Source organism: Lichenostomus cassidix, chromosome Z, assembly GCF_008360975.1.
Source record: "Lichenostomus cassidix isolate B80296 chromosome Z, HeHo_3.0, whole genome shotgun sequence".
Classification (NCBI taxonomy): Eukaryota; Metazoa; Chordata; class Aves; order Passeriformes; family Meliphagidae; genus Lichenostomus; species Lichenostomus cassidix.
In genome coordinates this window covers 18,311,430-18,339,335 of record NC_139511.1, presented here as the reverse complement: position 1 = coordinate 18,339,335, position 27,906 = coordinate 18,311,430, and positions in this window count along the sequence as shown.

Here is a 27,906-nt window from a genome sequence, read left to right as displayed (position 1 = left end):
TGCCTGAAGACCACCCTTGGAGAGGCCCCAAGTGGCTTTACACTCCAGTGGACTCATTGTGAAAGTAACAAAATAGGATGAAGGATGGTGTTCAGCATGCAGGGGGGAGGGAGGAAGTGACACTCAGTGGTAGCAGTAATTTTGACAGTACTGAACAATTGAAACAGCCTTGTACTAAATCAAAATGCAACCCGACTTTTCCTGAATTTGAAAGTATAGACAGAAGAAATAAAGAAAGCAGAGAAGAGTAAAAAAGAGAAAAAATGTTTTGACTGAAACATAATTACCTTCTATTTCTGTAGATCACATGACTCAGCTTTCTCTGGTGTGCTCTTTCCTGTCGATTTTAAACCTCAGTGTGTGGTTAGGTTTATTTAAAATATGTGCATATATAAAGCACAACACACTTACAAAAGGGTGGAATCCATGTGCCAACCCAGCTGTACCACAGTTTCAGAGAGATGAAACCCTCCTACTCCACCACCAGCTATCCACACACCTCCATCTTCCTTTCCCTGCTTTTCATCACCCTTCAAAGCCTGCAGGAGCATTATGGTACACAGTTTTATGGCACCCAATACTGACCTATGCATTCATCTCTTCTGCACCATTCTACCTTCATTTCTGAGCCTAATTTGCTCCTTAGAACTCAGTACCCCAAATGGTTTTTAGTTTGCATTTTAAGATTGGCAGTGCCTCTGAATCTGTTTTCTTTAGATAAGACAGTTCTAAATACCCTTGTTTTTTCCACTTTTCATGACACGAAAATAATGAAATATGAGCTTTGAATGATGCAGTCATGGTGAGATACTTTGTCAGCTGCACTAGTTTTCCATCAAATCAGTTTGGTAATCTTTATATTTTTTCCCTCGATTTATTAGTCTTGCCATTTTCTCAGCTATATTTTCGGATCAAAATCACAACTTTTCTTTTCCATCAGGATATTGTTGCTCCTCTGATTTACTCCTTAAATTCTCTGAATTCTCTGTCTCAAGTTCTTATTGCACATAAATAAAGTATCTCAGGGAACAAGTGGTCACATGTGATATTTCAGAGTCATTCTTCATGCTCCTCATAGGTATTGTCATGAGACTATGATCCCTGCTACTTGGTTTGAATTGTCACTTTTTAGTTATCAATGAATTCACTTTTTTTTTGTATTTGCCTCATGCTGTTTGGGGGACAAATTGTAACTTTTAAGAGGTATCATTGCGGGTGTGTCAGGCTATTCTTTTTCTTTTGCTGCTGAAATGCAGTCATAATCCGCTACTGAACTACATTAAAAATTGTTGGTTAACTGTAGACAGGTATAAGATTAAAAAAAATCTATCCAGAACAAAGAATGTGGAGTAAAAAGAAAACAATTTTCCCAGACAAACAAAAAAGAATTCCCAATTCCCAATTTCCCCAAACAAAAAAGAAACATGGGCTGTAAAGGGAAGCTGACTTACCAAATGGCAGGTGGCTGTCTGCTTGGCAGCTTCTGAATTTGGTTGTACCATGTAGAAGCATGCTTGTGATGCTATCCAGTAGAGGGCAGAGGGCATATAATCATATTTTCTTTATGATATTTTGGGACATGACTTTTATGGCCGTAGGCAAAATATCACTGTCAGTTATCCTTACTTCAGGAGAAAGAGAGAGATCAGGGAAATGATACGATTGGTGTGTATGCATACCTTCCCAGAATTTTTAATAATACTGTTAAAAACAAACTGATATTGATTCTTAAAGCAAAAAGAAGTATTGTAAGGGAGAACTACATGTTTTTGTGGGAAAATTGCACTGAAAATGGTTTGACACGAGTCCTTCTAAAGAAGCAAGAATTTCAAAGATACCTCAGGAATATTTAATGAAATAATTCCATTATTTAATGGCATCTTTAAGCTTTAATAGGACCTAGCTCATAATTCAAAATATCAGGCCTCTCTGGATTAGCTACAGGAGACAACAGTAGTCATCTCAAAAGTGTTCAATTTTTTGTACCTATGATACAACAATTCTACATTAATGATCTCATTGTTATTGGGAAACTCCCAAAGAAATAATTTCATCATAGAGAAGAGACAGGGGTTAGAATGCAAGGAGAAATAAATAAATAAATAAATATCCCAGTCCTGTATAAATTTCTTCAATTCAAAAGATCAAAGCACAACACTGGATGGTGCATCCTCGCTTTGAAATATTACAGGGTAGTGTATTATGGGATATAGAAGAGGGTTGAGTGCAATACAGAGGGTTTTTTAGCTAAGAAAACACTTTTTCATATCATAGGAAAGAGCTATTTTCATAATAGAGATGGTTAAAAAATCTGCCAAACCTCAGGGAAAGTCACACCACACAAGTAAGTGGACTGTTCTCCATACAGTTATTTTTCCTATTTATATCCTATTTTCTTCTAATGAAACAGCCATTCTGCAATTTTGCATCTATTTGATTGAAATCTAATGTGTTTTCTGTTTCATACTTATGAACTATTTTTGAATGCATGATTCTGCTTCTTTGGAGTTCTCTGGTGAAGGTCAATAACATGTCAAAGTGATTTGAGATCCAAAGATCATTAAGGAGAATTTTTTTCCCATCGCACATATAAATTTGCTTTGACAGTGGGTTGTTGTGTTCTTTACTGGATTCCTTTCTTCACAGACTATAGAGCCAGTGGCCAAAGTGTTCAGTTGTGGTTTCCCAGCCTGAAAAGCAGAGGATAAGTGAAAACATTTCCCAGGTTGTCTAGCAGAATGTCAGATACTGAAAAACAGAGCCTCTAAGAGATCCTCCTGCAGGAGTATAAAATAAAGCCCTTCCAGGGCAAAAACCACTGAAAGGGATGTTTCCTCCCTTGGCTACTTGACTGGAAATGGGACAGCTCTGAGCAGAAGGGCACAGGGATGACTGAAGCTGATTATACTTTATGACTCCACAAATTATGTTTGTCAGAGTCTACAGAGCATTGTCTTAAGAAAGTAGCAGGTTTTTATCCAGCTTTGTCAGTGAAACTGGAGTATGACATTTACTCTGTCTTAGTTAATTGCATTCCTACATCTCCTCCAATAAGTAAAGACATTCTCTTGCTGTGCAACTCTGCGAGTTGAAGGCATTATCCTAACTTATACTGCAAACCCTTCCCATGGATTGCAATGCAATTGAATTTATTCTGTGAGACTTCTTCATTTTTTAATAATCTCCAACAGAATTTAGGAAATTTTATCATTACACGAATTTTTCCTTGATATGTTATTAACATTTTCCACTCTTACTGGGTATTTCTGTCACCAAAATCTTGTTGTGTATTTGATTAATTTTTGCTAAAGTCCCTGACCACTGTTCACAGTGTTCTACCTACATCAAGCCTTCTCAAAATCAATGAAAGTCCTTTTATGCATCACTCTACATGAAACAGCCAGAATCTGGCCTGTCAGCTAAAATCTTTATGGTGGTGGGGACTGGTAATTTTCTCCCCTCTTTGTGGTAGTATAGAATGTTTGAATATCTCCTGTCTGACATTATAGAGAGAGCACAGCTATTTAATAAGCACTATGTCAACCAGCTTACATTTGAAGTCCTGTTTTTAGTTTCCCTGTAATTTAGATTTGCATGATTGTTTCAAGAAGTGAATTTCAAATGCAAAGTGCTATGACAATTAGACTAGTAACTAAGGCTATCTCTATCTGCATGGTAATGAACAGCTCTCTTCCAAGACATGCCAAAACAGAAAAGACTAATGAGGTTTTGTGTGAATCAAGCATTGAACATTCTCTTGTATTTAAATAAAGTCTTGGTGGCAGTGGATTATTATTCAATCTGAAATAATATATTGAAAGTCTGATACTTAGAAATGTGTTGCAGAAAACTTCTCAACTTGAGAAGAATCAGTGAAATAGTCTATGTGAATAAATTTAAATGATAGTTTTATGACAAAACAATGAACAATTAATTACTTTAACTGAGACTGAGATAAAGACTGCTCCAAAGGAAGTACGTTCCCCCAGAGGGACACTACAGCGCAAAATCTCATCTTTGCATTCACAGACTCTAAGTTTTGTACAAACTCAGGCAAAAATGACCCCTTGGACTTTCACCAGGTCCCTCACAAGAAGCAGTGGAAACTTAGCTCTGGATTATGAAAGACTATGTCCAGAGAAAAGAAAAAGATGCAAAACCTTTACCAGCTTGTAAAATACCTTTAGTCTAATTGAACATAAACCAAACTCTGAGATGACTGTAGTGGTGCCTCAGTAGTCTTAGAAGAGAGATCAGGTTTTGTTGAAGTGTGATTTTGGAAATAACCGTTTGCTTAGCTTTGCTCTGATCCTGTAACTCTTTACAGTGAAATAAATCCATTTTCTTCTTGTTGTTGGCTTCTATTTTCTAATTTCTTTTATACCCCAGGTAATTAGATGTGGCTTTCAACTGTGCTTCAGTAAATTCTTCAGAGCAGAGAATGATGTCTGACTTTAGGCAAGATGAAAGAAAAATATTTTATCAAAGGCAAAAGATTTACAATTGCCTTCCCATGGCATGCAGTAAGATACTGTCCTCAGGCAGAAGTGTCAGATAGTAAAAGAACATAAGAATCAGTAAGATTTTGTCACACTGCAAATGAGAAATGCCACTTATCTAATGGCTATGCACTTTAGTTCTTTGCAAGTGATGCATGCATTGTTTGTCTTTCAGAATACCTTCAATGAAGTGGCAGAGGTTGGGCTTTTTGGATGTTCTTTCCATGTTGCTGGAAAGTGGACTGTTCCCCAAACGGTCATTTTTCCTATTTATAACCTAGTTGCCTCTAATGAAACAGCCATTCTGCAATTTTTCTTGTATTTCAAAGAAATCAGGCATGTTTTCTCAGTCTCATAAACTATTTTTGAATGCATGATTCTGCTTCCTTGGAGTTCTCTGGTGAAGGTCAATAACATGTCAAAGTGATTTGTTGTATTTAAAAGTCTACACATAATTGTCAGAAGTGACAACAATGCTTCCAATGTCCATACAATGTCTTTTAAAGATGAGATGAATGTGTCTTAAGCAGTTTTATGGACAAAGAAAGTTCAGGAATTTTAAATGATGAAACACACATGATGTAGGACACATCAACTTCATAAACTGTGCAGGACATGGACAAGTCTATAGACTTGATGTTTTGGTAGGTTTTATTTCTGAATAAAAACAGTTGATCATATAGCACAACAAACTATGAAATTGGCAATAATTTGGAAGGTGAAGTGAAAGTCCTCTTGGGGCCTTAATGAAGAAGAGAGCTGGAAATACAAACTAAGCCATCCATGAAATGTATAGCTAAATTCAGTTCCTGGGGGGAAAAATAATCCCTTTCTGCAAAATCTTCCCTTTAAATACAAGGTTTTGGCTACCATCAGACAAATACATAAAAATTTCAAATAGTTAACATCGTAATGTTTATACGTGTGTGCTTAATATCTATATTTTTGGTTTACAGACAGTATGTCCAGTAACAAAAGAGTGGTAGATACAATAGACATGAAACTGGAAAGAGTAAAGGAGTTTTGATCAGATTAGATTTTGATTTGCAGTACTATGAAACATGACATTTTTTAAGGTGTAAGGCATTTTCAGTGTTTTTGAAAAATGTTGCTCTTGTATGTAACTATGGGGACTCAATAATTCCTTTAATTACTAATGAAGTGGGTGTGTGAGCATGTGTTTCATTAAGCACTGATTTATTGGTAATTTGTGACAACTGATAAGGGATGGCTGATAGGTAGGGAATGGATCATTCAATTTTTCTGTCTTGTCTGACTAGTTGTGTCATAAGAATCATAGATTTTCTGATGGTTATATAAGGAGCTTTGAGAAATTATCAGAAAATTTTTCAGTACAGCTACTCATATACAAACAGAAACCACGAATTAGAAAATCCAGCAGTTCTTCTTTTGTGGCTCGATTCAAATGTGACCTGAAGTAACACAAAGATCAGCCTTGCAAATTCTTGTTTAGTTGGTTACTTGGCCACCCAGTGGAAGCCACACCTCTGTATTATGCACCTTCATATTTAGAACTACCCACGAGGGGACTTCTACAGCTAAGAAATAAGCCAAAAGAAGGCAGAACACAGGGTAGAGAAGCTAACAAACTTAGCTAATTAAGGACCATCAAGATGATTATGATAAAGGTTTGCCATTCCAGATTTGCTGCCATTCTGGGGACATCCCTTTCTGGGGGATTTACCTTAGTAAACAAATGTACAGAGAGAGTATGATTTCGAGAGAGCAAGTCACCCAAGAAGTAGTTCAGGCAGTTGGACTTCACATTAATAGAAAATTTTTGTACTTTAAACCATATCATTAAATAGTCCTACTGAGAACTGCTTCACAGGCTCATGAGAATCTCCAAAGTGAGAGTTTGGAGTTTATATTCATTGCAATCAATTATGACATGTCTAGTTGATTTGTGAAAGTGATAATTAACGTGGTCCCACTTAATTAAATCAATACTATCATGTAATTAAAATAACATGATATGCAAATATTCTCAGTAGCAATTTCATGCATAATCTGCAGGCTTTGAATTATTTGGTAGTACCTACCCTTAGCAGTAGAATACAAAATAAACCAAAGAATGTGGTGGTTTTCCTATCAAATGCTGATTGCAGGAAAACATGCACTCAAATGGTGTGTTAGTTTACCAACTCTTACTCCAGAAGCTGCTGTCTACATTCAGGATATTTGAATGTAGCCTGCAGCAGCTTTAATAACTGTATGTTATCATAAACGTCATGGGTAAGGGCACAGAGGGGAGCAGTACTTTATCCCCAGTAGAGCACTATTAATGGTTCACAAGATTTTATGAGGGTAGCAGAATTTAATATTATATATTATAAACCAGTGATTTCAGTAAAACATTTGAATACCTTTAAAATAGTCTGTTTTATCTGGAAAAGAAGAGGTCACACCTGGATGACTTTGTGCTGTGGCCTAGGCTTTACAGGCATGATCTTGTGGCTGTGACAAAGGGATGCAGCTAATTTGAAAATGGCCAAGGCTGTAGTCAGTGGCACAAAGGTGACTGCTTTGTATCACAGTACTAAACATAAATAAAGGCATTAAAGAATATCAATAAGTGCCCTCCCCCCTTGTTAACAGAGTGGAGCCTTCTGAATAATCTCATTATTTATAGCAATGAACCACTGTAGAAAAGAAAATACATTATTAAAATTACTCAGTTAAGACATTTATTTCCTCAGCTTCAGAACATGAGGTTTTTAAATTTCTTACTGAAGTACTGTGAGTTCGAAAATGGTGTAACAAAGTTTAAAATTTTAAGATCATGTTCTGCTGTTACATCAAGAGATATTGTAACTTTATGCAATATAATTTAATGAATATTATTTAAAAAAATCTCTTTATGGATGGCCAGTTTCAAAATCAGCAGCATTTGTGGACAGTAGTCAGATTCACAGTCAGTATACACCACAGACATAAAATTATTATTATAGAAGAACTCATCAGGAAAAAATAATTTATACTTCTAATCAACTCACAAAGACTAATATATTTAATACATTCTTTTTTGTTGTAATGTTCTCTTCAGATCATTTTATTCCTTTTTAAAAGTACAAGTAGCATCTGTTTTATGTAGTGTAATAAGGATATTTTTATAGGTTTCAGCAGCTTGTTTTTTATACTTGCCATGATTTAATTTAATGTTGTGATCAACCTTTCTTCCTATACACTGTGATGTCACCCTGCATGCTGCACATTTCCTTTGTATTTACATAACACCATTAGGAACCAGAGATGAGTCTTTTCAGTTGCAAAGTACCATCTAAACAGTCCCATAGGATATGGGGCTTTCTGCTCTCTGCAGTGTAACTTATTATGTCAAGCCTGAAATCGATTTGTCAGAGGGTCACCAGTGGTGTAAGGTGGTTTTAATTTCACTCTAGAATTTAGGTACTATTTTCTGATGGTAATAAAGTAAAACCTGTAATTTCAACAAGCCATGGAAAAGTTAAATTAGGTATTGCTTGTGCTGTAACACACAAAGTAACTTGGCCATTATTATTGTTACAACTACTTATGACATGAAAAGCAAAGAGCAAAACTGTACTTCCACTTTTTCTAATGTGTACAATTTAAACAGTTTTCCCCCTTGTACTTCATTTCAATCAGCAGAAAGCATTGTCATAAACAATTTTGCTTAGGAAAGTGGAACTCAATTGCAGTGAGTTTATTAAACAGTATTCATATTACACCTGTTTACAGTTCAAAGCTGTCTCATGTTTTGACACTATCTCAATTGCAGTCAAGAGAATTGCCACTTAAATACAATCACATTAGTAAAGAGATGGACTTCCAACCTTTCATTCTTTTTTAACATTAATTTTGTGTATTTTCTCAAAAAGAATCCAAATTCGAGTAACTGTCTTGATTTTCTTACGTTTTTTTCCCCCCCAGCTGGCCAAATTAGCAATAAAAATAGTGGCCATAACTGCCTTGATTACTTTAGTGCTATCAAAGGTACCCTGTCAGGTTTCATCCCTGAGGGAGGACAGGAATAGAATGCTTTAGACCAGCATCTAAACTAACACTATTAATAACAGCTGTCTTGCTCTCCAGGGTTGCTTCTTCCATGGTGTGTGGTAAGCAGAGGCAGACTCCTTGATACAGTTTTACTCTGTCACTATTTTTAAAAAGTCTTCTATTTCTCATCTTTTTCTTGTAAAGAAGGTAATGCAGTTCACAGAAAGTTGTCAAAAGCTTCTCAAAGGGTGTTGCATGCACATGATGTGAAAGAGGGCTTTCCACAGAAAGGACAACCACAGGTAATTTCAAGTGGGGAGTTTTGTGTACTTAAACAGCAAATTACATGAATCCAAATTGTAAAAAGTAGAGTAAAGTTGCTCTGAGTTTGTTTTTGGTTTTTTTAATCTCTTCCTGTTTGGTTCACATAGAAACTACTAAAAAGAGAGTAAAAACTCTAAACTGTTACACTCAGAGTATTTGAGTATGAGTTGTTGCAGCCAGATGTATCTCTGTTCTCTTTCCAATTGTGTGCCTTATGGGATCCCATATGGAATATGAAATGTGCTTCCTCATATTTAACCACAGATACAAACATAATTGTCGCCCTTTCCAAAGGTGGTCAAGACATAAGGGCACACACACAGTTTATAACATGGATCAGAACTATTTTTTTTTTAAGATTGTGAATGTCAGGAAGCTGTGGTTACTTTTGAAGATTCTGATGTGCTATGAGAGAGGAAAATTTGAATTGAGACAGGATCGAGCTGGGAAGTGATGGTAAGCATGGAGTTATTTGAGAATGTGCAGTGTAGCATCTGAGGTTTTGCATGATCCAATATGTGCTATAAAAATAGCTATGCTGTGTCTTCTCTGGTGGGCCAGTGGAAAATAAACTGGAGCCTACTAGTTTGCAGTAAGTCATTACAAGAGGCTGGTGGCAATAATTTCCCATATTCACAGCAGAGGATGACTTGAACATTGACCTGTGAATATGCTTCCAGAGGGATGTTCCAGCAGCTTGCACGTCCCATTTTACTGCTCTTTGAAGTCAGAAAGAACATTAAATAAGGGCAGCAGCAGATAGCATCTGCTTATCTCTTACAAGAGATAGAAGGAGCTTATATCCAGAGCCACTAAGCTGAATTAAAACTCTGAGAAGATGGTATCATTTTTAATGTGATCAGTTCAGTGATATAACATTCAGTAAAACAGTGACTGGAAAAGATACTGTGATCTTATTAGTGTACAAGTTATGGGTGGAAAATTCAAACAGATGGCTGTATTGCTCTGTGACAACAGAAAAAAGAAAAACCTTTCTAGAAATTTAGTTGAAAAGTTAATTGTTTAAATGGAAAAAATTTCTATGTGTAGTACAGCTGATAAAACATTATTGGATTCCTGTTGAAGGTTCTCTTTGAGAAAGATATCAGAAAACCAAATAATGAATTTTTTTGTGTTTATTTTTAATGTTTCTTTAAGGATCATTAAAATATCCAGAGAAAGAATTATTTTCAAAAATGTTCATTTTTGAAGGAAACTCTTTTGCCACAGTAATCCCACAGTTGAATTGCATGTAGTAAGTGTCTGAGCAGCATAGGTGTATCCAGATTGTTAACAATTCAGCACTTTGGAGGCTAATGATACTTGGATACTTTCGGTAAATAAAATGAGGATGACATTTTGAATCAGAAATATTTGTCTTCATGAAATAATTTTTTGTTTTGATTTGAAAGAGAGGATAAGAGTCCCTTAGATTCTTTTTAGAACAAAACTTCTGCTTAGATACTTTTAATTTTTCGGTCATAAATGAACTTTTCGTACATTATCCACACTAAAGTCAAAGACTACAAAAAGGCATATGTGCATTGCAGAATTTGCTCAAGATGTAATTCATCAGAAGGCAGTGGAAACGACAATAAATATGGGTGTGCAGGGCATTGAGGGCCTCCTTTTACACTCTTGGAGATGCAATTTCACCCCAGCTCAGGGCAGGCTCCTTCGACTCTACAGTGGTGGGGTTCATCTTTAGATTTAGTTTTTCTACAGAGAGCCCAGCATGTTCACTCTGAGACACTGCAATGGGAGCTCCAATAGCCTAAGCACGAAGGATGTGTATGGTTACTTCACTAGCATTCCCCCGATCCAAAATAAGACAGAAATGCAGAGATATCTTCATTTCCATATTAAGCTGAAGGTGACACAGGGGTAGAGCCAGTATTTGAATGCTGGTTATTGCTCTAGCGTGAAACTTTTATCTATAAGTTGTATTTATTTTCAGATATCAATATTTCTGCTTAACAAAGACATTTTGCATATTCCTTGTTATTTACATATTCAATGAATCCTTTATAATGTGCCCTTTACTCAGGCATATGGGTTATCACCAAAAACTCAAATATTGACATTAAATTGGCCATATTGGGGATTAGAACAAATTATTTCCCCTATTATCTAGAAGAGAATGCTTAGGAAAATATAGACAATGAAGCACGACAGAAAAATGAAATGCATTGCATTTTCTGAGTATATTGGGTTTGGGGAGAACCTGTGTTCAAATGATTTCTTAGTTTTTGGCCTACTGGCTTGTTTGGTTTTTGGGTGGTTTTTTTGTTTGTTTGTTTTTTTGTGAGTATTGCATAAATAGATATTAACTGTATGCTAAAAGAAATAATTTGCATAAATGGGAGAAAGTCTCAGAAGATACCATTTTTGTACTGAATTTCTTTCTGCTGAGAAATTATTTTTCATGAGTGGGATCTACTGACAAAATAAGTGTGTGGAACACACACTTAAGTGTGTGTTTTGGAACAAGGTGTCTTGCATTGAAGGGTCAGATTGACTGTTGTCCTTTATTCTCTCCATGTCTGGTCATTCACCTCCAGTCTGTGCAGTTTCATAAAAACTGTCCCAGTGCAGAGCAGAAATAGTTCCTCTTATATTTCTAATCCACAAGCTGCTAAGGAAAACTTCTAAGAAAATACTAGAGCCAGAAAAGACTAGAGTTGTTACTGTCTGTTGTATCAACAACCCCAATTTTAAAATCTTTTCTCTTCCTCTGAGATAATTTGCATGGAATTTAGTCATCTCTCACTGTTTTGGAAGCTTTCCTCTCCCTTTTGAAATAGGGACAAGGAGGCATGAATTTGAAATGAAACCTCATTTGTAAATCTGCCTGATTTCATATGTTTAAATTAGATAATTCATTTTAGCCTAAATGCATGGGTGGTTTTAAACTTTGCGTATGAAATACGCTTGGTATGGAAAATATTTCAGTTTCTGCTGCCATTTGGTATGATGAAGGTTAGCACATACAGTATGTAGAATCTGAATCCCTCTCAGGGAGATCCTTATTTGAATTGTAGATGAGAAATTTCTGAAAGTATAATTAGCTTTGCTTGTTACCTTTTTCTCCTCATTTTGTGAAGAAATATCACCCACAAACAAGGAAAGAAAAAAAAAATGTTTTCTCTTGCCTTCTAAGCAGCTGGGAAGCATTGCACAGTCATGTTCTCTGGTTCATATCTCAGCTCGAATTCAACAAATCCCAAGTGGGCTCTGGGTTTGGAGTGCCTTAGCAGACTAAGCAATAAAAAGCAGACAAATATAATAACTCCTTCTCTAATGGTAGCTGACAATAGTGCTCCAGGAATGCATTCTAGCAAAATAAAGTGATTTCTAAACATGTAGGGGTTTTCTCCCTTTTGAAAGGGAAGCAGAATACATCTTTCAGCAGTTGTCCCCTAATCCTAGTAATTTGTGATTCCTTGACTCTTTTGTGTTTGCCTTGAAAGGGTTCTGGAAAATTTAGAAAGAGGATAAAAGGAGATTGCATGGAAAATTTGGAAATCTTCTCAGTGGTCCTCTGAAGCAGGATTAAATAAAATGCAGAGTTTAAATAAGACGCAAATATAAATTCTAACTGCTGATGTCAAGAACTCATTTTTATTATTAAAACAGCATTAATATTATTTCACTCATAAAAATAATATTAACTTTTTATTTTTAATGGTAAATTATAGAAGTTTGATTTGATATCCACATAGACTTCCATTTGAGGTACTGATGTTAAAAAAAATGGGATCAATAAGCAGGATCTCACCTATCAGAAGAAAAAAAGAGAAATAGAAATGTCACCTCATATTGCCTGTGCAGTTTTTTTGGTTTTTTAATTTCTTTTTATTCAGCAGATGTTCGACCTTTTTTTTAAAGTGTGTGTTACTTCTCACTTATTAAAAGAAAAAAGGTATTAATTAAAAGAGAGTGAAAAAAAAATCCTTAGAATCCATTCCATCATTTTATTTCTCCACTTATATTGCTTAGCTCTCAGGAGCTATGCTCTGAAGAAAATGCACATAGCTGTTTGTCTCTTGCTACAATTTCAGGATGATTTTGGCTCATTCAGGCTCTTTCTAATGACCTATAATTTTGTTTTCATACACCTAACTTCACAGGTTGGACACCTTTGAAGTGATCCTTGAACCTGTGTGTGTGTTACAAAGTTTAGGTGCTGTGAATCTGGATGCAAACCCGAAGCAGTCTTAAAGATAGCAGCTGGCAAGAAGGTAACTTCACTTTGTGGCTTGCCAAGCAATCTGGGCAGCAGCAGCACACTGCGAGGGGTGGAATTGCTGCTGCTGCTGTAACAACACAGACAGGTTGGCTCTCATCTGGTTGATGGGTTTAGTTGGCTGAGTTCATGCTTCTTTGTCTGCATCTTTCTGTATTTAGTTGACAGACTCTTTGACAGTGTGTTTTCTCTGGAAGACAAGTAAAAAATGTACCACTTCACAGGTTTGAGCACATAGTCTTTTCCCTACTAACATGTGAAAACTGTATTTGATTACTGTTATGACAGTATTGTGAAAGGTCAGGGTGAAAGTGAGAACTCTAATTTGCCCCTTTTGTTCAAGTACTTTAATTTTTTTTTCCTTTTCTGTCTTACTCATATATTCCTAGGCCCCTTTCTCCAATTATACAACCTTTTCAGAATACCTTATAGCTTTTGCAGAAACACTCTTTCAGGAAACCATTTAAACTCATATCTTTACATTCCTTTAGCATTTTCGAAAGCTCCCTGAAGATGAGAAGTGATATTTATAAGCAAGTCAGCTTTTCTTCTAAAGCTACTTTTTTTGATTCTGGCCTTTTTTCACCTGTTTCCTTATCTTCATCCTCTTCCCCTTCCATACACTCTGACAAGACCCTGTAGTCAAGCCTTTCTCTCCCATCTCCCATGTATTAAAGCAATTTTTTTTTTTGTTGGTTTCTGCTGTTGAACTCCTGGATCTTACCATATTGAAGTTAAGCGTCCTGTGAAACTTTAACAGAGCATGAGGAAATGTGGGGTTTGCCCCAGGAAAACAAACACATTGGGACTCTGAGGCAGCAGCAAGGAAGTGGATGGCATTTTCAGGAGTGCTGAGAAAGCCAGAATGTGCTTGAGGAGAAAGCATATTTTGCTCCCCTGAAGCACCAAACAGAGGCAGAGGTTGGTGCAATCCAGCTCTAGTGTGTGTGATGCACAGTGTTTTCATAGGATCAGTTTGAGCCAGCCTGATTGAATTCCATAAACTCTCCTGATGTAGTAAAGTACTGAGGTACTTAGCCATTCAAGAACGTCTAGTTATTTGCTATGCTGGTGTGGTTTTGCTGCACATTCAGTACCATCTATTTTAAATGTATTGAGCAATCAATTTAAACTTGTTATTGTCACCGGGGCTTGAAAATTTAATAAGCAATTACCAGAGTCCATTCCTTTGTTTTTAATTTTTACTAAGATGTTGTTCAATTTCAGACCTTAAAGCAATCATGCTCTCCAGATTATTGAATTGAATGAGTCCATAATTCAGGCCAGCTCTTAACAGTATTTTTCTTCACTGATTTATTTGGTTGAATGGTACAGTATCTCCTTGTGGAATGAGCAAAAAGGAAATGCAAATCTGAAGTTAGATCATAAATATAAAGCACTGCAATGCCTATCAAATCAATGAGCAGCAGACCACAAGACTGTCTTCCTATTTTTTGTTATTTTATTGCTCTGCTTTTTGTCAGTATGTATGGGGGAAAAAAATCCCTTCCTACAATTTTTAAATGCATAAAATGCAATTTTCTGTACAGTTTCATATGTCCCGCATTGATCTTGCAAGAGACTACCCAGAGAATCCAGGACTGCATAACTGAATTATTTTGGTTTCCTTTTCCATTTCCTCTTCCAGTTTTTTAACAAAGCACTTTCTTTCTCCAGTGGTTTTTTAATTTCATTCTTACTGAAGAAAAAATAAAAGTTGCTTGATTTGTTTTCTTTCGTATTTTTCATCAAGAGGACCAGCAAAATATTCCAAAATGTGAACAACTTCTATTTTAAATTCCTAAAATGTCGCTTAGAGACGTTTAGGCTAATGCTTTAAAAAGGTAATAATGTGCTCATTCTTGTTATGCCTACTTCCATATTGCTTTAAAAGGCAATGATTTTCATTGGATTGTCTTCAATACCCATCACAGTGGAAATAAAAAGGTCGAAGTAAAGCCTCCACAAAGAGTAGGTAAAGCTTCAGAGAGACCAGCATTATTAGTCCAGAAATCAACCAACCCTCTGAGAAGGGAGGGCTTGAACAACAGAATTCTGAAATTATCAAAAGGTTTCTTGTAATTTTTCCTCAATATTTTGGAAAAGCTGACCTTAGATTTCAGCAGGCGAGCAAATTCTTCATGTGTTTTCTTAAAAATTGCATCTCAATATTAAAGGGAGCATAAGCAATAGTTTTTAAGAGTTGTACAACATAATTAAATTGAAAATATTCAAAATTACTTAAAGTGTTCAGTAGAATAATATATTATTCAGGTGGAATAAATTCATTTTTCCCTCTATATTTCTATTTTACCACAGGAAAAGAACTGAATAAACTGTGACTCTGGCAACATTATAAGCATACCCCATCTACGGGAGCAGTGATTGTCTTTACTAACAAAAAGTCTCAGTAATATACTAGGAACAATATTGCCATTCTTGTATATTCCTAATTTTCTTCTAAGAATGTCCTCTGTGATAGTCAGTTTTTGCCTAACTCCCGTGTTTCTTTCTAGAAAAAAATCACATCTATTCTCAGCTATAAGAAAAGCCCATAAACATAATCTGGGTAGGTATTACCAATAGGGGGATTGTATTTTGATTTCTTTTTGTTTGGTTTTTTTTGTTGTTGTGGTGGTGGTAGTTCATTAGTTTTTTGTTTGTTTTGTTTTGTTTTGTTTATTTGGGGTTTTTTTTGTTTGTTTGTTTGTTTGTTTTGGTTGTTTTGCCTGGGTTTGTTGTTTTGATTTGGGGTTTTTTTTTTAGATGGTGTGGGGTTTTTGGGGTTTGGGGTTTTTTGGGGTTGTTTGGCTTTTGGGGGTTTTTGTTTTGTTTTTTTGTTTGTTTGTTTGTTTGTTGTTTTTTCATGGAGGGTTTTGTTTGTTGGGGGGGTTTGTTTGGTTTTATTTCGGGTTTCTTTTTGGGATATGTGGGGGTTTTTTGGGTTTAATTTTTTTTTTTTTTTTTTTGGGGGGGGGTGGGGGAGCTCCTGCATATAGAAAGGGCCACATTCAATCAGGGTAATACACATAATTCCTTGTTTGGAGCATCCTTGTATAGTTCAGGCCAAAGTCCTTCTTTTGGAGGTATTTTAAAGCCAGGGTTAGGGTTAGGGTTAGGGTTAGGGTTAGGGTTTGACTTCCTTCACTTACACTACTTATTCCGAACTTTTCCTGGTGTAAAACATGGTGATTCAAGCACAACTCAGAACAGTGCAATATGATAGCAAAATCATGCAGAATGGTAGCAGAAATGTCAGGAGTTTGCTATGATCAGAACAGGACCTATCTCATCTTTCATTTGTATTTACTTACCCTCTGTTTCCATTGCCCTGAAAACAAAATGATCCTGAAAAAGTAAATTAGTATGCTAGGGAAGTTGTCATTAGGGGATGCACTCCTAATATAAATAGGTTAAAATAAAATAACAAAATAAATTAAAGTTTGCTCTGTTATCTGTATTTATTTTCAGGCAATATCCTTCCATTTACAGAAATGCACTTGTCTATACTCAGGGATCAGGTGACTGATTAGAGATGTTTTTGTTCTCAATGAAATGGCAAACATCCGCTTGAAAAATTGACTTGCAGTCCAGAAAAACAGATCCAGACACTCTTTAGAGTGGTTAAAACAGGCAAATTTCTCACCTACCACACAAACTGCTTTACATTGCACATGGGTAGAAAAAGTGTAAGTGTAACTATCTGACTAATTTCAACATTTAACTGTCAAGTTCTCTGTTTTCTAAGTACAGAAAATGTGTTTAAATTTAAAGTCCTTAGGCCTTTGAATCTCAATTTCCAAAAATTCACCTTATAACATAAATGCTTTTTAAAGTGAAAAAAAACTACATAAAGTACCATCATTTTAACAAATTAAATTTAATACATCAAAAGAGTAGAAGGGGGAATGTGTTAATAAAAGAGGAAATGTCTTAAATATCACATGGAGTTTCAAAATAGAAGTACAACACTGTATATCTCTTGTATTTTTTCTAGGTCATGTCTGGAAGCCTTTCTCAATGGCAGCTTTGGTTTGCAATATTTTGTTTCGTATCTTGTTCATTTCTATAATGTCTCTCAAGAGACATTAGAATAAATATGCAATGGAGATGTATGGGGAACACATCCTCACATTTCCCATTGTCTGCCTTGTTTTGTTTGGCTTTTCCTATGGAGTGGGCAGACTGAGGAGAAAGTATGAGGCAGCATTTACAGAAAACCCTAGGGAAAGTAAAGCTTCTGATGTGCAAGCATTGCACTCCCTTGAAAGACTAACCTGTCATTTTCATTTAAAGTTTGTTTATTTTTCCTTAGTTTCTGATTTGTAATTTTGAGTAAATTCTGCTTTGTTGACCTTTCTCATTGCCAAGCAGGATAATGCTTCAGTTTCTGACTCATGTTACACAGCTGAATGCGAACAGTTAGACGGATGGCTTTCATTACCTTATAATTAATAAAAGGTTGAATTTTATATCTCCAGAAGAAAATAAGTCAACTGGGAAGCAGCATTTATGGCATGGGTAGAATACAGAAATCGTTTCTCCAGTGCTCATGCATACAAATGTGTTTGGTCATGTGTTAATACACACATACACAAATACATGCATTTGTGAATAAATAACAATTAAAAAAAAAGCATTCATGGTCTTGAGGGGTTCATTCAATTTTTTCTTCCTTCAGAACCCATCTAGATTACAGATGATGGAGATTAATTTACTCTTGTTCTAACTTCCTGTTAAAATTCTAAAAATATCTCCCTCAGATGCATTTACAAAACTCTAGTATTTGTAATTTATTCAGAAGGTTTGACATAAAATAAAAATCAGGAATTTTTCCCCCCAAGTTTATTCTAGTTTTTAAAAGATATCATGTACACAAATTAAACTAATTTCCCCAGCTCCATACTTATATAATTTATACCCACCAAATGACTGCTGGAAGCAAATCAACCTTTTGGATTTATTGTAGTATCTGGTACCTGAGAACCTAAATTTTTGAAATAGAGGAAAATGTTTAATCTTCCACATTCCCACCTGAAATAATAGCTTACTGAAAGTACATGTTGTAATTGATGTTTCTTTTTCATGTTGCATGAGGTAGTCTTCGTGTACTCTCAGTATCTACTTTTGCACATTGGTGTCAGTAACTTGCGGCTCTTTTAGATGCAGTTACGAAATGAAATATTTCTAGAAAGAATCCAATCATTATTTTGAAAAATATCATGAGTGAGGGTATATTCACTGTTAGGAGAAGGACATACAGTTTCCTCACAAGGAGAAGAGAAGGGCAGACACTGGTCTCTTCTCTGTGGTGACAGTGACTGGACCCAAGGGAATGGCCTGAAGTTGTGTCAGGGGAGGTTTAAGGTGGTTATCAGCAAAAGCTCTTCACTCAGAGGGTGGTTGGGCACTGAACAGGCTCCCCAGGGAAGGGCTTACAGCACCAAGCCCAATAAGAGACCAAGGAACATTTGAACAGTGCTCTCAGGCACATGGTGTGATATTTGGGGCTGTTCTGTGCAGGACCAAGAGTTAGACTTTGGTGATCCTTTTGCATCCCTTCCGACTCAGAACATTCTATGATAAAAGAAAAAAGTTTATCTTCCTTTTTTCTGCACTGAAATGTCACCAAAGCATAAAAATTAAAAATACATGCATGATTAAAACTAGATTCTTCTCTGTGAATATCAAAATATGAAAGTAATTCCATAATTCTCCTCCCAAATCTCTGGTCATCATGTGTCCATCCACATGTCTTATTTCAGTCTAACTTCCATATTTTACTTGCTGTTGTATGAATCCATCTTAATGTTTTCCTTAGCTCATTTGATTATTTCTTCAGAAAAAATGATCTGGTTATTATATGTTCTCCAAATTCTTCTTTAACTGTTGAATCTAAAATGTCACTCTGCTTTTCCCTACCTTTTCCTTACTTGCTGACTTTCTTGCTTTCTTTTTTTTTCTTCCCTTGGCTATGCTTCCCTGCAAGTAGCACAAGACTTTCACAAGCACAAGAATTTCACACCTTTGCACTGATTATGGTATGTAAGAATTTTTTCCTGACACTTCTTGCTCTAATGGCAAGTGTTTTTCCATTTGTTTCTATATCTTCTTCCTTCACTCTGCTAAGCTCAGGACACTGTGTTTCTAAGCCAATTAATGAGTGACTTTCAGGCAGACAAGGTAATAAAGAGTTCTGTGCTGAATATAAAAAACATTTTCTCCTTTTTGCATTTCTTCCTCCACCTCACACTTCAGCAGTTTGCAGCCACAGGCTGAATGTCCTCCTGATACTTGCAGTGTGCCCAGTTTTGACTTTTTTTACCCTTCTGTAAAGATGTCCCTTTGTGGCATCTGTGCCAACAGAAAACCCTTTCCCCTTTGCCTGAACTTTGTATCTCCTCTAGTTTTGCTCATACTTTCATCTTGTATTTAAACCTTTTGAAATAATATTTTCTGAAGGGTTGTAAAGGTTTAGCATAATATATTCTATTTCACAGAACAGCAGAGAAATGTAAATCTCCCTTTTCCTAAGGCTAACGCATTATGTGGGTTTAGTATCTACTTTTACAGCTTAACTGTCATTCGGAGTAAAACCAAGAGTACTGCAAAGAGATGTTTCCAAAGACATGTCTTATATCCCCAACTTTTACAAAGGCAGTAAGGATAACCCTTCTTCTCTGTCCATAGACCTGAAAACACTATTGTTGTCTATGATACAGGATTGGATTATAATATTAAAAATTAATCAGACAAGATGTGAGTGATTTTACCACCTCAATTAACTGATATATTACGCAATAATTTTAGATACAAAGTCAGTGATATTTCAAAATAATACCAGGATGTGCTCTGTATAGAGACTTAAAGTTCATTCACTTAATAGAGTTACAGAAATGTGGTAACAATCATTGACAGCACCGTTGATTACGTGGATTGCAGCTTAGACACGCCTGCTATTTCCCATTCAAATAAATTAGAAAACTGCTGGAAAATTTATTGCTGTCTGCTGAGTATGACTGTGCACAGAAGGTTGGATTACCACTGCCTTCTTCTTTCACTGAAGTGTTTGAGAAAGTATATTTTAATTTCACTTACTTTCATAAAACAGAAAAAAAAATTAACATCTCCATCTAAAAAATTCACCTCGTTGAAAAGAAAGAGATTTTTTGCTGTTTTTTAAGGTTGCATTTGAAGCCCAACACAGCTTATGCAAAAGTGGTTTGGTTGTCCAGCATGCCATTTATTTGCATCTGCAATAACTACAGATACATTAATTTACATTAATGTAACATGAGGGACGTGGCTTTTTATGTGTCTGTTCACTGGTTTCTGTCAACCCCTACTAGGGTAGAGATATCAAAGACAACACATATCAAATTTCCCCTCAAGTATCAGAGCATGCACAGTGAGGGCAATAGCACAAATATCCCAAGGCATGCAGCTCTACCTGACACTGAGGAACTCTTACCTCTCACTAGATATGTTTTTCTGTGTGGATCCTCCAGTGTGTAATACTAGGTGAGCTCGTAAAATCAGTTACAGGGAAAAAATCCAGAAGGCACCACTGCCAAGTGTTTCCCTGATGTACCATCAGGTTAGGGACTGTGGAGCCCAATGGGAATTGAGATCCTTCCAGGGAACTGCAGAACAAGACCAGCATGAGGAACAGCTCCTGTGGGGCAGCACAGGCAAGCAAAACTTATCCTAGGCTGTCCTAAATGAAATCTTCATACCTTGACCAAACACTGAAATTCTACAGCACATTTTTGAAGCAAAGGTCAATGTATTTTTATTTTTCTTATTAAAAAAAAAAAAAAAAGGCTGGGGAATGACAAAAGCTAGGATAACATGGGAACCAGAGACTAGCTGTGTTTGCCAGGTCACCTGGGGGTGTTCAGCATGCATGTGTCCTTCCCAGTGTCTGTGAGTTAGCATGCAGCTTGTGTGGTGAACCTGCAACACCCCCTGACATAACTATTTGTCCCCAACAGAGGAATGTGATTAGGTGACGAGGCCCAGAGAAGTGTGAGCAACCACAATGTGATGGGTTCTGCAGAAAAGCATGAAGAAGTGAGCTTGTGTTACATCCAGTATAATAACTGCATAATGTCCTAATCACAACAGAAAGTATAAGCATTATACTTAGGTAAGAAAATCCAGATAATTTGATCTTTCTTCCACTGAAGGAATTAAAATCATGGGATCAGAGAAAAATTGATATTAGATGGGACATTTAGGTATCACTGAGTTTATCTTCACACTGAGGCTGACCTCAAAGTTTTCGATCATTTTGTGTGATTTAAAAGTTAAAACTAGCTTGATGAAAGAGGTGACGACAGCAGTGAGGCTGGTAGGAATGGAAATCTTTCTTATGTAACACCAGAGGAAAATAACAGTATGGTAGCAGGTATAAAAATGCTCTGCAGTGGTGCTGAAACAGCAGCAGCTGTCAATTTTGTGTGTAATTCATATACTGACCTCTTTCTCAGATGTTCTCAACAACACATATACTTGAGGCTTTTGTTGCTTCCTTTTCCTTTCACAGGTGAAGACTTTGTTGTTGCCTGAATTCAGTTTTCTGACATACTAACAGTTAAATGCATTGTCAAGAGTGGTGATTCACAAATGTAACTCATCTTCCCCAGCTCTGTGGCTTTTTGTTGCAGAGGACTGGACATGAAATCCAATAATCACCATTAAGAAAAAAAACCTCTGAAATCCATTCAGAACACAGACTGATTAATACAGTTCAGTTACTATATCTCTTGAGCAAGGGCTTGTATTAAGGAATCAAATTGTTCACCAGCCTCCTCTCCTTTACCTGATTTGCCCTGAGTCATTATTCTTGGAAGGAATAGTGCCTTCCCAATAGTTATGGCACTATTAGTGATATAAAGTCCTTTATTTATGATGGCTTTGCAGGAGTAACTCAAATTCAATAATAAAAAAAATTAATATATAAAATTTTATAAAGAAGATTAAAAACATGCATTTTCTTCACTGCATGAGCAGAGCTAAGGATATTATTTAGAAAAAAAAAAAAGGATATTATTTAGAAAATGTATTTTATTCCATTTACATTGGAATATGATGGGGACTATACATTTTTAATAACAACACTATTTTTAAATAAAGTAATGGCAGGTGTCTATAATGCTTCCAGGCAAAGAATAAGGAAAAGTCTACCCTGTAAAGAGGCACACAGGTTTTCTGTCAAAAAACACACTGGTTTTCTGTCAAAATAGCTCCATAGGTGGGAACATTATAATGTACCTGGATAGGATTAGAGCTTGTGAGTTTGTCTGAATTTTTTTCTTCAGTGCATTTGGTTAATACTTCTGGAAAAGAAAACATAACTCAAAGATACTCAACATGTGTAGCTCTTAAACTGTGGCCTAATACAGAAAACTGTTTTCAAGCTTTGGAATCTCAGAAATACCCTTTGTCTTGGACCAAATGTGCTTTAAGATATTTTCAGTAGGGAGCTTTGTGACATCTTGAGAACTTGCTGTTCTCATCCTACTCTTGCAATGTTTTAACTTTAACTTCAAACTCCATTGAAATTATCCTATCCAGAAGAAAACAGCTCTATTCAGTTCTTCACTCTCCTTACTAACTTCAGTTTCATATAGATTTTAACATGCTGTTTCACTCTGAGAAGTAGCAGCATCAAAATAATTATCTTGCTTCGAAGATTTTCTTATCCACGTTCCAACACACAGTTTTACTTCAGTGACCAAAAAATATATAATTTTTAATCCTCTGAAGAGGTTGCTTCATGTTAGAAAGTTATCTAGCTTTTATTTTTAGGTCCTAGTTGTCATCAGCAAATTTGTTAGTGTGGAACCAGAAGGGCATATCAAGCTCCTCTGTGACATTATCCCCTTCTCTTTCATCCTGTTGTCCAGACATCAGGGGTTCAGAGGAGAAGATCAGTGCCTCATAGCCTGGAGACCCTGGCAGCAGCCCTGGTGAGTTGGGGACAAGAAACAATATTCATTGTTCATTTGGAGGCTACCCCATGCACACATGAGCTCATTTACTAGCTGTCCTCTGTGCATACATGTATACATGTAGGGGTCTTGTTATTTTTGCCAAAAAGAGGCAATATTTATCATATATGATCAATTAACTTCAGCCTTATAAAAGTAAGAGTGGAAGAATGACTTTATGGCATTACAATACTTTAAAATATTTAAAATAAGAATTTTTATTAAAACTCTGAAACATAGTATAGCTGGAGTGACACACTTCAATTCTTTTAACAGTGCCAGGTTATACCTCCTCAGATGTAGGGTTATCCTTTAAAATTCCAAGTCGTTTCTGCCTAAAATACCAAAAGAGCCTTGTCTCTGAGCAGTGGTAATGAAGCTTTCTTCTGTACAGATTTGCTTCTTTTGTCCCTTAATACTTCCGTACATAGAATTGCTGTTCTCCAACCCCTCTCTTGAAGAGGCTCTTAGGAAATCTTGTCTCTAGAGAGCTGCCTATTTGTTGGTTGGCCAGTCAGGGCATTTGTGTTGTAGACAAGCTTACCTGGTCATCTGGCTGCTCCCAATCTGTCTAGGTTGTGTTTTGTCTAAGTGTTCTCTGGGATACTAGTTTGAGACTCTCTTGCCTTTTCTTCACCTTTCATAAAAGTTGTAGAAACCTATCGCTGCAAAATCTTTCATCTTTGGCTGAAACTTGAGAGCGAATTTAGAGGTATGACAGAAATGACAGATTGTGTGTCACCACAGGAAAAGAAACTGTCATTTTATTTAATCACTTCCTGTATGAAGCACAAGTTCCCCTAATGTTGGATTGCTTCAATCACATAAAATATGAATCATGAAAATTGTAAAATCTTACTCCTTGCTTATGAATGAAAAGGACAAACTTAATCACATTTGTTTAATTTGTATTTTTCTATTTCTAGCTGTGATTTAAATCCTTTTACTTGGAGGTTTCTTAAACTATTTTCTCAAACAAATGTCATCCCATTTGGATCACAAACACCTTAAATACTACTGGAATGTTCATCTATATTGTCAGACTCTTTGACAGAGACATACCTCTTCATCTATCTTCTTTTCTAGCCATCTCCCGTTTTATTAAATGTAAATTGTATCTTTTCTTTTAAAAACCATTTTTAATCCTCTCTACTCTAGCAATCTTCTTATTCACCTCAAACTCCAGGTCTGACCCATCATGATGTCAACATCTTGTTAAATTTAGAGCTGCTTATGTCTTTTATATTCCATTCTACTTGGGAGGAATGCCCCTCAAACCTCCACAAAGCTGCACTACGATCAGTCTTTAAATTTGTGTTTTCTTCTCCATGGTGTTCATGCAAAATCTGGCGATGAGGTGCTGCTACAAGGGCAGTCAGGCTGACCAACTTTACTTGCCCTGTTTCCTTGTGTCCCCTATCTATTCTACATCCACATGTTACCTTTAACTTCATCTGCAGGATGCTTGTGTCAGAAAACATCTTTATTCTTTTTGTGTTATAGCTGTCCTGGTGATTTCATAGCCTCTGACAAAGTAACTTGGGTATTGCAGCAAGACTGATATTTCTGTAATAAGGGGCTATCAGAAAGCTTAAAATGCATAGCAGTAAGACTTTATTAAAAGATAATAATTTTATTTTTTTTTAAACAAAATGTTCTAGATATTTCCAATTAGCAGCTCTCTGGTCTTCATTCATTTTGGTGATTTTTCCATTATTTTTCTTAGGATATAGAAATTCTTAGGAATTGAGCCATAATTGTGGGATGAGAAATGTTGGTTCCATTATAACAGTGGCAATACTGGCTTCAGACTCACCAGGTGTAGAGCAAAATAACACCTATAAAAAGCTATTTTTTAAAAAGCTGCTTTATCTTTGTTACAGTGCTTTGACTGTAGTTAGACATTACATAAGACTTTTTTTTAAGACTGCTTCATTTCCAGCCAGCAGCCATCCCCAGTAATGCTGGGGAATGAAAAGGTGAACAAAGGGTAATGCAGGTCCAGGTTTCCTTTAACCTGGTCTTGCACACACCTGGTGTGTAGCCTCCCACCAGGGTTTTGTAAAAGAGTTACACAAAACTCCAGGGTCTGGACTCCACTGACAGATTTTTTCAATGAAAGTAATAAGGCTTGCATGGAAGCAGATTCTGTATATGAAACAGGACTTCTTTAATCTCTTCCTTCTTCATATTTTGCATATCTAAGACAGAGAGTTTTGGTATTAGGATACTTTTGAAATGTGGAACTCTTTACAAGACACAGTTGTGAGAAATGAGATTTGATTACTTGTCTCTATAAGCTTTTCTTATTCTAAAAATCTGAAGGGTATTGTGGGCTGTAGTCACAAAATTAATCTACAGACTCCTAACACACACTCAAGTTCATCATCAGGCTCCCCAAGTTCCTGATGTAGACCCAATACTAGAAAAGGTCGACCACTGCCATGAACTGTGACAGCAAAGCTAGAAATCTTTGTGAGAAACATTTGATTTTTTCACTGTTTGCTTGCCTCTACTCACACTGAGCTTTTGAATTCCCATGAAGTTTTCCAGCTTTTAGGTAACTGGGTAAAAATTATTCACTTTTTTTTTTTTCCAAAAGGGGAAATGACCAGCAACTGGCTGTTAACTGCACTTGAATTTACTTGAATTGAAAAAGAAAAGATAAGTCTTTTTCCCATTAGCTTTTAACAGAGCAGAAGGGTCAAGATCAAAGCATGCAAAAACTTTACAAAATTTAAAAATCAAATAGGGTTTCAACACCAGAGCTTGTAAATTTATTATCATTATTAAAAAAAAAAAAAAGGTGGAATACTCCCAAAGTCACATCTAGGAGTTTTCAAATTTTAAACACAAATTCTGCTACAAGAGGAAAACAATCCCAAAGTCTTCCTAATATTAACTTTTAAGTAACAATACTAGCAGACTCACACTGGGTATTTACAAGACTTACTCCAATTTTCTGTAGAAAAACAAATCCCTATCATTTGATGTACAGAATTTTTCAAGTAGAAAATTTTAAGCTTTCCTCTCTTCAATATCTGCCGGTGTTCACAAAGCTCTCTTGTAGACTAAGCCTACATTTAAGCAAACCTTGCTCTGAATTTCTGCCTCCAAAACATGATTTCTCACCGAGGAAGAATTCAGTTTGCATCCAAGCTGAGCAGTAGGCACAGAATAGAGATGTTGATCTTATTATGTAGTTTTATGAAACTGCCAAATCACAAACAGTGAAAGAAGCAAATAGAGTGCTAGAAATTAATCAAAAAGGAATACAGAAGGAAAAACACTATTATGTCAGTGCATAAATTCATTATACAACTACATTTTGAATGCTTTCATTTCTATTATATTATTTTTGAGATGTGAGAATAGGAATTGAAGAAAGTGCAGAGAAGGATATCAGGTATGATCAAAGTTAAAGAAAAATACTGATAGAAGGGATAGCTAAATAGACCTCAACTCTTCAGCCTGGGAAAGAGATGAGTGAGAAGGAATAAAGCACAAATCTATAAAAATTATGAGTAAAATGAAAAAAGTATAAGGCATTATTGTTTCCTCGCTTTTCCAATAGAAGATCTAGGGGACAGAAAGGGAAGTCAATTGAAAAAAATGAGAACAGATAGTGTTTCACAGAGGTCCTCAGGATGTTTTATATGCTCCGACTTTATGAAGGCTCAAAAGGATCTGAGCAAATTAAGAAAATTCTTAAGGACTATTTAAAAGCGACAGTTGTAACTCAGAAAACCTTCAGTCACAGTTTCTACCTGTGGAGATACACAAATATCATCGCTGTATTGCTTGTGCTCTGAGATGACATTATGGTCACAGCTAAACTCTGCTCTCGCTCAGTAGGGTTACTTAAAAATATGATTTACACTGTGAGTATAAATATGTACAGGAAAAAAAAAGGGCTTTAAGCGTATAAATGCATTTTGTCACTTTTTCAAGTATGGCTTGGAATGTTACCCCATTAAGTAAATTTTCATCTACAAAACAAAACAAAACAAAAAACAACCAAAAAATGTCAAAAAAACCCTTACCCTAACCAGAACCACATTTTTGTATTGCACTTTACCATATCATTTTCAGTATTTAAATCAATTACACATTTATTTTAAAGAGCATATTTCTAGGAGCAGTGGTTTTATTTGATGTACTTATTTTAGACTCTGAAACAGTCAAATTCTCTCTCTCTGAGAAAAAAAGAGATAGATAATAGGAGGCAGTAATAGAAAAAGAGTTTACAGATTTTAACAGCTTATCTGTCAAGTTGTCTATCCCTAAATTACTTAAAGATCCTTATGGGATTGTGGACTCACATTTGACATTTTTGTCTGAAAACACCAGTCTCACACACACAGGGAGATGTGCTCCCCCAAGATCTCTGCAAGACCTACAGCATTTACCCATATAACCACCAGATATAGCTCTCCTCACTTGTTTCATTTAAAATACACTCATTCTATGTGTATTCTTTGGATTTTCCCTTTAACTTTGGGCCAGATGGTGCCAGTGGGAGCTCATGATGTGAATCTGTTCTCACAAATAAGGAACTTTTGAAGACATTGCCCTTCAGTGAACTGCTGTAATATCAAAGGCTACTGAAGCTTTCTTTTACAGAGGCAAGGCTTAGTTTGCTGGTATTGAATGGGGTGAGAACACAGATTTCTTCTTTTTTCCAGGTCTGAACATAAAGATGGTACTGATTATCACCAGCTTCTGCATAGAACAACTCAGCAGTGCAAGGCTTATTGTGTATGACACAGACCACCATGAGTATTGACACCGTTTCACTTAACTTCTCTCCATTTAAGCTGGTTTTTTTACCCATTGGGAACTC